At 47.7% G+C, this 13,806-nt stretch overlaps 1 long non-coding RNA gene across 1 annotated transcript; it reads left to right on the top strand.

Moving 5' to 3' along the window:
• Positions 1-900: 900 nt before the first annotated feature.
• On the top strand, positions 901-3,746 carry LOC309333272. The gene is made up of 3 exons (XR_014152435.1): positions 901-945; positions 2,066-2,169; positions 3,690-3,746. It is a non-coding gene; the product is annotated as an uncharacterized lncRNA (long non-coding RNA).
• The last annotated feature ends 10,060 nt before the right edge of the window (positions 3,747-13,806 follow it).

A 13,806-nucleotide genomic window follows, 5' to 3' on the forward strand; every position in this document is an offset into this window, starting at 1 on the left:
ACATAATGAAAATGATCTATAGGTGGTACATGACCCCAGTCAAGCTTGCAAAAATTTACCATTTGCCCAATAACAAATGTTGGAAATGCAATGAGACTGAAGGCACTTTTTATCACCTTTGGTGGACCTGCCCGAGGGTTAAAGCCTTTTGGGAAATGATCTATAATGAAATTAAGAAAGTCCTTAAGTGGACCTTCCCTAAGAAACCTGAGGCTTTTCTCCTTGGTATGGTTGGCCAATTGGTGTCAAAAAAGGATAGGACCTTTTTTATGTATGCTACTACAGCAGCAAGAATTCTACTGGCAAAGTATTGGAAGATGCAAGAACTACCTACTCTGGAAGAATGGCAGACAAAGGTGATTGACTTTATGGGACTGGCAGAGATGACCGGCAGAATCCGCGACCAGGGGAAAGAGACAGTGGAAGAAGACTGGAAGAAATTTAAAATGTATCTTAAAAACTGTTGTAAAATTGAGGAGTGTTAAGATGTCAAGGGGTAAGAAACAGAGAATTACAGCTGTAACTAAAAAATTAAAGAAAACTTAATGAAAGGGAACTAAAGGGATTAATGGATTAAAGGGTTGCTAAAAAAAAATTGTAAAATAAGGATGCAGCGAAAGGGAGGTATGGGGAAGTCGGAGGAAAGAAGGTATATGAAAATAAGATTGTGAAATTATATGTGTTTGTTTTTGATTTGGTTTGTTTGTATTATGTGTTGTGTTTGGCTTTTTGTTTATGTGTTTTTTTAAAAAAAATCTGAATAAAAAATATTTTAAAAAAAAAAGTTTAAAAGGGAATGTTACTCTGCTAAATTATAGAACTTGCTAACGCAAATAAGGAAGGATATTATTAAACAATATATCCTCTCCTGCCTCCCTGAGCATTCCCACATGCTGACCATTTCTGTGTCTAACCCCCAAGCAAGGCAAGCAAGCAAGCATGTACGTTATGTTGCCTTCTGTGAAAACAATGCTCATTCTCTATTGTGCATCCCTTCCTCTTTCCTTCCCTCTTTCCTTCCCTCCCTCCCTCCCTCCCTCCCCTTCCTTCCTTCCTTCCTTCCTTCCTTCCTTCCTTCCTTCCTTCCTTCCTTCCTTCCTTCCTTCCCTCTTTCTTTCCTTCCTTCCTTCCTCCTTCCCTCCCTCCCAAGCTGCTCAAGGTGGCATTTAGAGGCGCCCCTGGTCCCCCCCATTTTATGGTCACACAACAACCCTGTGAGGTTGGTTGGGCTGAGAGTGAGCCAAGTGAGCTTCCTGGCAGAGTGGGGGCTTGCACCCTGGTCTCCCAGTTCCTAGCCCAACACTCCAACAACTGAGCCATGCTGGCCCTCTCTTTGGATTTCTAGCCCACCAGGCCTGTGGCGCTTGCAGCAAGCTCCCCTTTCAGAGCCAGGGGCGCAGGTGAGGGGGCCCCCCACAAAATCGGCTAAAAATATGTCCATCAAGATGTCTATAAATAAATAAAAATATTGATTATTGCTTCATAAGGAAAGGTTTTTAATAGAGGGTGAATTGAATGGGTGGAGGGGGGCATTGGAGGAGAGGTGGAAAGAAGAGCTAACTTGTCCGTGGCTAGGGGGCACAATCTGGACAGTTCTGCTGGGGCGCAAGATCACCTAGCTATGGCTCTGCGGCTCTGGACCAATGCAGGGGTGGATGGTGCGCATTGGGACTGGTAGGGTGGAAGGCAAGGAGGCCAACAGTAGGTGGCGCCAGAGCCAAGGAGTGGCAGAGTCAATGTGTTCTGTATCTGAGATGGAGTGGGAAGGGGCGGGCAGCCACCGCAGTCATCCCTTGTCTGCCCTCATGGACCAGCCAGAATCCACTGGGCAAATGCTCATCTTGCCAGAGTCTGGGTCTTCTGCCCTCGAAGTACAGAACTTCTGCTGTTGCTCTCTCAGAAACTGTGCCCAGGTGGGATGTTTAGTTTTTCTTAGCTGCTTTATCCCTGAGGAAGTTGTAGGTGACGTGGGAAGGTTTGGGAGTATAACAAATTCCACCCTCCTTCCTTGACTCCATGGAAAGAAGGCATCTTTACATTTTGCGTGCATTTCACAGGCCAGGAGCCAAGCACCCCTTCCTGAGGGGGAGAAGAGGCCCAGAAAAGATGAGCCGTTCCCAGCCCAAAGGCATTCCCCTGAGATTCAGCTTCCGGGCTATGGCTAACCAGGTTAGGAGCAGGAATATTGGGAGCGGGAAGGAACTGATGTCATCTGCCAGAGCAGCTGGCTAATTGAAGGGAATGAGGTGATAACAAGGGAGGTGGAGAACAAGGGCAATTGGAAGCAGATGTCAGCATCGCCCTTGAGCCAGTGCCACCAACTGGACTCATACACTTCAGCCCCGACTGGGCCAGGCGAGCTGGGGTAGCACTTCCAGAGACCACCTTCTGCACAGGAACAGGTCAAAGTGCTGTGGACTCACAGCTTAGAGTTGTGAGCACTGGATTCACTACAATAAGAAGACAGTCGTCGCACAGCAGAGTACAGCAGAGTATAGCAGAGCATAAACGACTCGGAGAGCAGCTCTGTAGTATATCTTCTTTTATTCTATCTACAACTATTATACACAACTATGTACAGAGCTAAATGAGGTCTAAACGAAAATGCTAAACTGCACTGAGTGTCTGCAGCTGCTCTTAGCAGCAACCTTATCTATACACATGATCTCTCTCTAACACTCAGTCTCTCTCTCTCTTTGATGTGAGGCTGGAGCGGAATAAGTAGAGAGCAGAAACCGCCCCCTCCTCTCTGGAGAATCAGCAGAGAACATCAGCAGATTCTTGGATATGGGAGGAGTGAAATCTCCTCAGCAGACTCTGGGTAGTTTGTTCCTTTTCTTTGTTTGGGTTCCTACGTCACACCAGCAGTTTAAATGGCAACACTCCTTTGCAAGATTGTCCGCCTTTTTAATTGTTTGTTATGCAAAATCAATAAAATGATAACTTGTCCCTGCCAAAGGGTTGCATGCCATCTGGCTGAAGACTTTTTGATAAAGTTCAGATGTGCTAAAAGTTGAACCTATGCTGTGTGCATAGGTGTGCTCTTCTTACCTTCTGAGCTTTCTCGTGTATCAGAGGACCACACATCAATGTGCCATTCAGTTGGACCTGGAAATTAGCCAAGCTTTCCCCCAATTCTGGGGACATTAGCTTGTCTCCCTTCCAGTCCAACCCCCAGCTTGAGCTGGAGTTGGATGGACTCCTCATCTCTTAACTCCCGGGCTTCAAAACATAGAAGGTGGGTTTGGTACCCTATGACACATGCCCTCAAGGAAACCATTCCTGCACATCAGAATCTCTAGGGTTTGTGTTGTAAGCTTGCCATGGGCAGTTTCGTGCAGGAATGTTTGTGTGATGGATTTTTCTCACTCCAGAGCAGGGTGTGATTAAGCTGAAGGTCACGAGGAAATCACATGAAGATTGTCATCATGCATGTGTTGTCTCCAAAGCTAAATCCCTCTGTGTTCAGCAGGGCTGTGTATTCACCATTCCACCCCCTCCAAAGAATCCTAAGAACCTTAGTTTTCTTTTCACAGTGCTACGATTCCCAGCACCCTTAACAAACCATTGTTCCCAGGACGTTTTGGGTGTGGGTGGGAGGAGATGTGCTTTACATTTGCGGTGTGCAGGCATCTCCCAGGACTTGTGTGTGGGGATTCAAGACTAACTCTTATGCTTTTCTTCCTTAGACCAGCTTGACATTGAACGAGAGGTTCTCTGGGTTGAGGAACACACGCCATTTCACCGTGAAGCAAATCACGGGGCGAATGGTCACTCTGCCATTGCATTTGGTGAAGTCAGACTGGCTTTGCAAAGAAGTTTGCCCCTGAAGCCAGTTGGTTGCCTGCCTCTGGCTGGCTGGCGGCTTGGCATCACCAAAACACAAAGAGACATCCCAATGAAACCTCACACCCAAAAATTTCTGCCCATGCAGACTCCCAGTCTAGGCCCCTCTGCCCCAGACGTCCTCCTGATGTAGGCTACAAGATCTGGGAAGTCTGATCCAGCTTTGAGGTGTGGTTCCATATGGCCGTTAGTACTGTTGTGTTTTTGCCAGAGAGCCACGTGGTAAGGAAGATCTCCAAGCACGCTTCCTAGGGGGTCCTCTTTAATTCTCAGATGTGCCCACAAAGGCATGATCCAGCACCCTCAGGCCCAGCTGCCTCTGGAGTGACCCTCCCTCCGGTAAGAGGCATGTCTCACAGCTGAGTGCCTGGTTGTTTGTGTAGGGCAGGGGCAGGGAATCTTGTGGGTTCCTAGTTATTGTCAGATCCAATGGCCTTCTGCCTCAGCCAGCATGGCTGACGGTCAGGGGTGATGGAATCCAACAACATCTAGAGGGCCACACAATTCCCCATCCCTGGTCTAATGAATTTGAGGTTCTTTGTTTCTCTCCCTCTGCCCCCCTTTACCTGGAAAAACACTTTGGCAGATTCCTTTGAGGATTTGGGTGTGACAAGCTGTAGCAGCGCACTGAATAAAACAACTTTGAGAAGCTGAAACACCAGGCTGTTTTCTTTTCTAATAAAAATATTCACTGTGGAGTTCACAGGCACAAAACACAATGTTGATATTGTCCAGGAAATGGGTTTTCAGTTGGACGGCATGGGTTGCGTGAGAGCATGTTGTGTGGGATAACCAGTCTCATATAGGCAACATGCTTCAGTCTATTTAATGCATGAAGGGGTTAACATCATAGAGTAAGTTGTCCTGCCATCTTAGCCATGTCTCTTCCCCTTATCTTGGGAGGAAATAGGTAGTCAAGGCTATTGTCCCCCCACTCCTGGTCTACCTGAGAAACTCCAGCTCAACCACATGGCTCTCACCAGCCACTCTGGAGCTCATATACCAATAATCTTTTGGATGGTGTCAGAGCTGCCTCCAGGTCCCAGCTCACAGAGGACCAACGCTAGCCAGTAATAATGTATAAAAGTCTTTATTGAAGATTAGTTTCCATTTCCAAATCGCAGCGTGCAACTCTACGTCTTAGAGCTTAGACTGGCGAAGCTCCATCTGAGTCTCCGCCTCCTAGACACCAGTTTAAGACTCTAGCCTTACTCCACCTCTTCCGTTGTTCTTTCCTCCTCTGGGTCCTTCTGCCCCCTGGGGTTTCCTCCTTTCTGGACTCTTCTGACGCTGACCCCCCTGAGTCTTGCCCCTCCTTCCGGCGGGCTTTAGGACCTGGCTCCCTATCCGGGCTACCTGCTGTGCCGCTCGCCTGTACATTTGAACTTGGCGCGCGCGCCCAGCCGGTAACCTTCCTCTTGACCGTTTCCCCGCTCTCCGATGGAGGCGTGGTCAATCCTGACTCATCTCCTCTCGCTGGTGGTGAGAACACTGGTCCCGATTCCTGGGACTCCTCCCCCCCACTGCGCTCTGGTGGGGAAGCTGGTCCTGATTTCCAACTGCTGCTCTGGGAGTCCCCGCTGGCCCCTTCCTTCTGGGGTTTCCCCCTTGGCACCCCCCTTGCCCTGGTCATCGGCGCTCCCTTCTGTGAATCTTCCGATTCGCTGGAGAGGCTCGTGGAATCCCTCTGACCACTGTCACCGCCTACGCTCCCCTCGGATTCCTCCCCCTCGCTCTCCATTTCCTCCCTCTCCTGTGCCTCTGCTCCTGAGCCCCTGACAGATGGATTTAGAGAAGTAGGAAAAGATACCTTTTTTTGCAATTATCCTTCCTCTTTCTCATTTGTGTGAGAATGCAAATGATCTGTTTCAGCAGAGTTAAATATCACCATCCGTGTGCAGTTTACCTCTAGAAGCTATTAGGACAAGGTTGCATAATCTTCAAGAACAAGGTGGTCCAACTCTTCATACCAAGTGGGTCTCAAGAGTACTTTGACATAGAAGCAGTGGGCTGCACACTGCCTTGTCCGGGGGAGGGGGAAGAAGACCATCATTTGAACCACCTGCTCAGCCCTCACACTCCCTTCCCAAAGCCAGGTAAGCAAGGTGTGGGGCTTTGGGTAGGAGGTGTGAGGCTCTGGCAAGGTGCTAGAGCCCTTCCGTCTACTGCCCAAAGCTGGGAAAGTGCATTATGATCTAAACGTTTGTACTGGCCAATGTCTTGCAATGTCCTCCATCATTGTTGTTGGAGCAACAATTTTACATGGAGGTCCTAACAGCATGAAACTGGGCCAGGCCCACAAGAGGTCAGAGGGGAGATGGGGGCAGTTCCAGGGCTGTTGGGAAGCTGGCGTCTGCTTCCTGGGTCAGGAAGAAGTTGCACTGGAGCTCAGTGCTATAAAGTGAAGCAGCTCAGAATTGAGGGGTACTGTTACTTCCGCTGATCTGAACACTAGACTTCAGTGGATAAAATCTAGAATTGCATTAGCGCTTCTGCTGCTGCTCCACGATGAGGTTAAGCTTGAGGCCCAAGAAGACCCCTAGATCTTTTTCACATGTGCTGCTGTCAAACCAGGTGTCCCCATCCTATATTTGTGCATCTATCTTATTATTCCTGCCTAAGTGTAGAAGCTTTGGAAATTCATTTTGTTACTTTGCACCCATTTCTCTGATCTGTTAAGTCCTCATTGAATGCTTTCTTCTGCAGCATTAGCTACCCTTCCCAGGTTGGTGTCATGGTGAAATGTGACTTCGAGGGATGGAGAGAGTGTGCAGGCTTTGCTGATGCTTGGTCATTTGTGATATAGCCACTTCCGAGCTGGAGAGGAAGTGGGGTTGCAGGCTTCACGCCCACCCCATGTGTGCGGGGGCTGGCTCTCAGCCCCTGTGAGATCGAGGGAATCCTCGGCAGCGTCACCTCCCCAGCCAGCCAATCGGCTGGCTTGGAAAGCGTGGCCTGCCCTATTTAGCGCTGGCGCGGCCGAGGCTCTTCCTCTTTTCGCCACTCCAGCTGATCCGGTTTCCCATCCCTCCCTCCCTTTAGGCAGACTCTTTGACATTGCTATGGACTTTGGTTGGTCGCTGTCAAGGGGCCTGGTAGGAATTTTTTCCACTTGGCAAATTGGCTACAGCCATTTGGTTTTTCGCCTACCTCGTAGCAACTCCTCACAACTCCTCGGCATTGGCGGTTAGGCATTGGTAAGGGTAAGGTTAAGTAGATGGGGGGGGAGGAAGTGCCATCGCCTCCCCCCACACCAAAGGGTAGTCCGAAGCAGGGCTGAATTTAGGTTTGATGAGGCCCTAAGCTGCTGGAGGTAATGGGGCCTTTTATATGTCCAGCTGAAGGCTTCCAAGATGGCGATGAGGTAAGACGCATTTGCCGGAGCTCATCTTGAATCCTCCTTAAATTTGTGTTGAGGCTCCCAGCCTTTCAAGTTCTTGCTGAAGATAGTACCAGGGTGTTGGAGTCCATGCTAGGAGTTCACATTGCCGATAACTGTGAAGCCTGCATCGTAAATCAGCTTTAATGAGCAGATAATTGTATTCTCCGGCAGCCTTGGAAGCAGCCTTCGACTCACTGGTTGCCCGCCAGCTCACATTCAGCTGTATTGCTATTTCTATTACTTTTTATTACCTTTTAACCATTGCTATTTTAAACGACCCATTTTAAACGACTCATTTTAAACGACTCTTAACGATGGGTCAAGGCAAACGCCTAAGAGACTGTGACGAGGCTTTGCCCTCCCCAAGAGCCAAACAATCAAAAACCGACCCCCCTGTGTCTGGCAAATGGAGTGACCCCACAGAACACTGCTATAGGGTGAAAACCCAGAACCGTTTCTACCCTCTAATGTCCCCAGAAACAACGTCAACACCAGAGGAATTATTTTCACCTCAGATTAAAACTGCAAACGGCAAGCTTGGAGGAGGAAGGAATGTCCCTCTGAAGGTGGTACAGGACACCGGAACTGAGGACTGCGCAAGACAAGAACAACATGAACATCTCCATCTTGTGGTCAGAACCCTTAATTGCATATTCAAGAAGATTGATGTGCTATCCTCCCAGCTATGTAACCTCGAACAGAAAATTGATAACCTCTGGTTAAAGCCTAAGCCATCTGTAGATACGGGGGAATTGAAGTTCCGGAGAACCTTACCCTCAACCAAAAAAGGAAGTGTGATTCCTAAATATAGACCAAATCCTGCACTGAAACATCAAGCATTGTCCCTGCAACCTAAGAAAATCTGCCTAAACATTGGGGCAGGGTCAGCAAGGTGGCTCACTCTGGATGGGGTCAAAAAGCATCTAAGCAATCTCCTAAACATAGAAACCACACAATGCGATCTCATTGCAGTATTACCTTTGAACCAGCACTTCAGGCCACAGAAAGTGATGCTTGCGTTTTACTCTCCAAGGATCCCTTCAGCTATCATCAGGCAGAAATCACTCTTGGCTAGGTACGATATCACCCCAACAAGAGTTTTTATGGATAGTAAGATCCACCCCCTTCTACTCGCCGGCCACGGCAAGGAGCGGACTCTGTCGGAGAGGTCGAGAGCACCTCGGGACATTGAGCCTCCTCTCCCGGAGGATATCCATCCGCACCGAAACTGGACTTACTCTACGCCCCCACGAGCTGTAAAGAAACCCACTGGCGCAAGTAATCTTCTAACCCCGCCGGAGGAAAGAGAGCTTTTAGCCACCTTTGGCGACCTCCCACCGAGGGAACAACAAGAAATAATTGATAGACTAGAAGTACTTAATCATCAGCTCATACATGTCCAGAAGAACGGAAAAGTCCTGCTCACCTCTCAGGATAATCCTGCCAGCTCTTCGGAGCCGTGTTTTAAGGAAGCAGGAAGTCTTCCTTACCTTAGTCCAGTTCCTAAACCCATGCCTCCCCCACTTGAGGGCAAAGCCCACCGATGCTTGGCAGACCCAGGTTTTGTCTCACAAGTAGGCCCCTCATCTCTACTCTTGATAAATTTTGACTCGTCCTCCAAGAGTTCCCCGCTGAAGAGTGTAGCCCAGAGTTCCTTCCACCAAAACAATTCCTTACCAACTAATCCATCAATGCCGGAACTGGAGTCCTCATATTCCCCTGAGCGGCATAGACCCGACATACAAACGGTACCAGTACGCCAAGCATCCCCAGTATCTTCGCTAGCATCAGGCCAGGGGAGTGCTCCACCTACATCAAAAAATGGCCCGGATTTGATTGAAGACCCGGCCGGACATATAAATCAAATGGTTTCATCGGTGATCTTTAGACCTCGCGGTGGGGCAGTCTCAGCAAATCCTGTGGAGTTTCCCACTGAAGTGTCCGCCCTTGGGTCAGCCAGCAGGAGACCCGTCCTGTTACACCAGTCAGAACACCTCACTACCAACTTCAAGACTAGGCACCCTCAGCAGGTGCCAGCCATGCAAAGTAAAATAACTGACTTTTTTGTGGGGTCTGCCCTGCCCCCTAAGGACACACATCTCTCCCTGAAATGACAGCGAATTGGACACAACAGGAACTCCCCCCTATCAGTCCTCAGCTGGAACATTGCGGGCTGGAGGGGGAAAAAACTTGATCCAGAATTCTTGGAGTATATTAACCTGTTTCATATCATCTTGTTCCAAGAATCGTGGGAAGTAGAGAAAATTGTCCTAAATGGCTTTGAGCTTCTAGAACTCCCTGCCTGCCCCTCCCTGAAAGGAGGCCGCCCTAAAGGGGGCCTAATAATAGGCATCTCCCTCAACCTACATTCTAAACTTACCCTAGTACAGGCCTTGCCTCCTTACGCCCTTACCGGGCTGATTGCGGGGGAAAAGATCTCACTTCTAGTTACAAATGTCTACTTGCCACCTGGGGGTTCTTCCCCCGAACTTGGCTCTAAATGGGGCTCGCTAGAAGAGCATCTGCTCTCATGCTATGTTAAGTTTCCTAATACCCCGGCCATAATAGGTGGCGATTTTAACGCCCGCACAGCAGCAAACTGGGACTCGCTGACCAAAGCCAAATGGTGGGTTACTCCAAACCTTGATAATTATGATCTGGAACATATCATGAGGAGAACTTCTAAAGACCACAGAGCAAATGAGGCTGGAGTACTCCTCTATCAAATGGCCATCCGCTTAAATCTGGTCCCCTTAAATGGCACATGTCTCCCTGACATTCCTGGGGATTTTACCCACCTGAGCGTTAAATCAAACAGCGTCCTCGATTACCTGTTGGTCTCCAGGGATCTACTTAAGTGCATTTCCACCTTTAAGATCGAGAATATACAATCTAGTGATCATCTTCCCCTTGTAGCCAAGCTCTCCCTGAACTGGCAGTCGGAGGCTCATAGACATGCGACCCAGATGGTAACCAACGAATCTCTCCAAGTAAGAGGAATCAAATGGTCGGAGACCCAGGCTCAACGGTACCAGGAATTCTTTCAAAAAGTAATCCTCGGGCCCCATCCCAACATAGGCTCTGCCTCAGACGAGCATAGCATAGTGCTGAAATGCTTCCACCATCATACGACTGATCTTACGTCCTTCTTCAGGTTACCACCCAAAATATTAAATCGAAATGAATATACTTACGGTGCCCCCTGGTATAATTCTCAGTGTAAACAAGCAAGACAGCGCCTCCGTGCTATATATAATGTATATAAGACCTCCAATGCAGCTACTCTGCCAGCTAGTTATGCACAAGCCAAGCTAGTTTACAAACGCACGCAGAAAATTGCCAAACGTGAGTGGCAACACAATCGCTGGCAGGCTTTGATTATTGCTTCAAAATCACACAGATCCAGGGAATTCTGGTCTTTGATCAACAGAAGGGTGAGGAAATACCCAAGGGCAGTCATCCCTGCACCGACATGGGAATTGTTCCTGAAGAAATGCTTCTCACAGGCAGATGCTCCCTCCGACCACCTGACGCATCTGTTTACCCACCTACCTATTTGGCCTTCCACCGATCCTGACGAAATAGCCAAGCTAATAGCTCAGCTGAAACCGGGTAAAGCCCCAGGGCCCGATCTGATCCCTGCTGAAGCCATTAAACTACACCCAAAATGGTGGGCTGGCATCTTGGCCAAAACCTTCGATGCAATCAACGCTTCTGGCCTCATCCCCAAAATATGGAAGGAGGCCATTATAGTACCAATTCATAAAAAAGGTTCTCCAATGGAGCCGGAAAACTACCGTAACATCAGCCTCCTTTCGATCATAGAGAAAATTTATGCCAGCTTTTTGCTGACTAAACTACTGCGATGGGTAGATGAGACTAATCAGATTGGCCACGAACAAGCAGGGTTCAGAATTAAACGCTCTACAACCGATCATGCGATAGTTCTTTACCATCTGGCACGAAAGTACTCCTCTCCCCCCCGGGGCTACCTCTGTGCTGCCTTCTTAGACCTAAAGGCAGCCTTTGACAGCGTTCCTAGAAATATTCTATGGGAGAAACTTGCGAAACAGGGCATTGATAGAAGACTCCTATGGCTTATAAGTCAGCTCCATGAAGGTACCCTTGCTAGAGTGAGACTTACTCCTGCGGGCGACCTCACAAATTCGATACCAATAAACAAGGGAGTGCGCCAAGGATGTATATTGGCTCCCTGTCTATTCAACCTATTCATCAGCGACATGCGAGCATCCCTAGTTAAATCATCTCCAAGTACACACGCGCCTAGACTTGCGGACTACCGCTGCCCACTCCTTTTATATGCGGACGACGCGGTAATTCTATCTTATACACGTGTTGGACTAACCAGAGCTTTGAAGATCTTTGCCACGTATTGTCAACTCAACCAATTAACCATCAACCATGCTAAATCCAAGATTCTGATTTTCTCCAGAAGCCGGAGATTATACGAATGGAAGCTTGGTGGAGCAAAAATAGAGCAAGTCCTAAAATTTCAATACCTAGGAGTTATTTTTCAACACAATTTGGGGTGGAAAGCTCAAATTCAACACCTACTTAACAAGGCCAAAACTCTGTCATATGCGCTCCTCCGATTCTTTTTTTCGGATGGAGCTTTGCATGTTCCCTCGGCCCTAAAGGTGTTCAAGGCAAAAGTGGTTGCCGTGCTTGCTTATGCTGCCCCGCTTTGGGCCGTGATGACAGATCTTGCTCCTCTTGAGACACTGCAAAATCAATTCCTGCGTCGGCTCCTAATGCTCCCCCTGTGCGTAAGCAACGCAGCCATGCGACTAGAACTGAAGATCGCATCCTTAGAAACTTGCCTGTGGAAGCAAGTCTTCAATTATTGGTTATCATTGTGGCATAGATTACCAAACCACTACCTTGTCCAATGCTTATGGCGAGATGAATTCTCTAGCCTTTGGACTAGTAGAATCCATGCCAAACTCCTGAGTTATGGAATCTCTCCTTCAGATTCCCTAAAACTAGACCAAATTACTGCTCAAAGACTGATCCGCCAAAGACTGGATGACATCGATCTACAGCGAAATTATATGCTGGGGGGAGGTGTTTGTTCGCCCCAGAACATTGGTATCACGTTAACTTACTGCGTTCCATCATACCTCTCCTCCCTTTCGACTGTTGCCCATAGACTGGCCTTCACCAAAGCGAGGTTCAACGTTTTTCCCTCCAACGTCCTGAGACATAGATTCTCAAAGGGCCAAGCCCCCGCCACGTGCGAATGTGATAAGGAGACGCCGGAGTCGCTCCAGCACATCGTGTTCACTTGCCCCCTGTTCAATGTGCCACGGGCAAATTTGTTGGGATCAATCATACAGAAACTAGAGGGTACCCCACCAAAATTCCACCTTGCCCAAATCTTGCAGGATAAGGATACTCATACGACCCTGAATGTGGCAAGGTTCCTGGTCGCTGTCCTTACCCAAAAGCGACGCCAAGGAGCACTACAAGCTAACTAAGGCGTAGTATGCCATTCTATTTTATAGTATTTTATTGTTATTGTGGTGTTTTAGCGGCTGTTTTTGTTTTGTTTTTTGTTTTTTTCCCCCCACGTGCACAAGCTGTTATTTATGTGTTGTTTTTACCTGTATGGGCCTATGGCCGTAATAAATATTGTTTGTTTGGTAGTCCGATAAAGGATTCCGGGGGGCGTTGCCCTGCCCGAAGCCTATGGAGTTGTGGGCCTGAGGCACGCCCCCGAGCGGTGACCCCAGGGAGCTCCTAGTTGATGTGCATCAGCAGGACTCCCCCTTCTGGCGGTTAACCCTTTCCGGTCTTCATGCAATCGGGCTGAAGCCGGATAGTCAATAGGACCAATGCCTAAGCCAATACTGCTGATTCCTGTAACCAATAAAGTTGTGACCTATTTCGCCCATTAACCTAAATCATGGTGTCCTGTGTCTTTATTTCCACTGGGGGGAGGCGGGAACTCGCCACGCAAACAGATAGCACAGGTGAAGTGTCTTTTGAGACACCTGTGGAGGAGATCTGGATGTGGTGCTGCAGGTATTTCTTTTTTTTTTTTTATTTTTATTTTTTATTTTTAAATATTTATTTATACAACAAGAAAAAACAAGAAAACACACACACAAAAAACCCCCCCACAAGTATCAAATTACACACAAATTACAAAAATAACCATAGACGCGTAATTTTCTTGACAAACAATAAAACATCTATTGGTCTTAACACTAAAGACCCAACTTCCCGTCTATTCCATATTTCAAGTTCAAATTACTTATTGCCAATACACATTTTTTTTCATAATTAAACTTATTCTCAATAAATCTAATTTCTTCTCTCTACCTAGCAACTATTACTGAAGTTCCTCGAATGCTGCAACAGAATTTAAACTACTATATTTGTTTTTCAGATATTCTTTGAAAACCTCCCATTTAGAAACAAATTCCTGTTTGGATTTATTCTTTATTTTTTCTGATAAACCATCTAATTCGGCATATTCTGTCAGCTTTTGGATCCAATCTTGTATAGAGGGGATTTCATTACTCTTCCATTTTGCTGCGATCAAAACTCTTGCT

This window comes from Podarcis erhardii (genome assembly GCF_964252035.2).
Source record: "Podarcis erhardii genome assembly, chromosome: W".
NCBI classification, from domain to species: domain Eukaryota; kingdom Metazoa; phylum Chordata; class Lepidosauria; order Squamata; family Lacertidae; genus Podarcis; species Podarcis erhardii.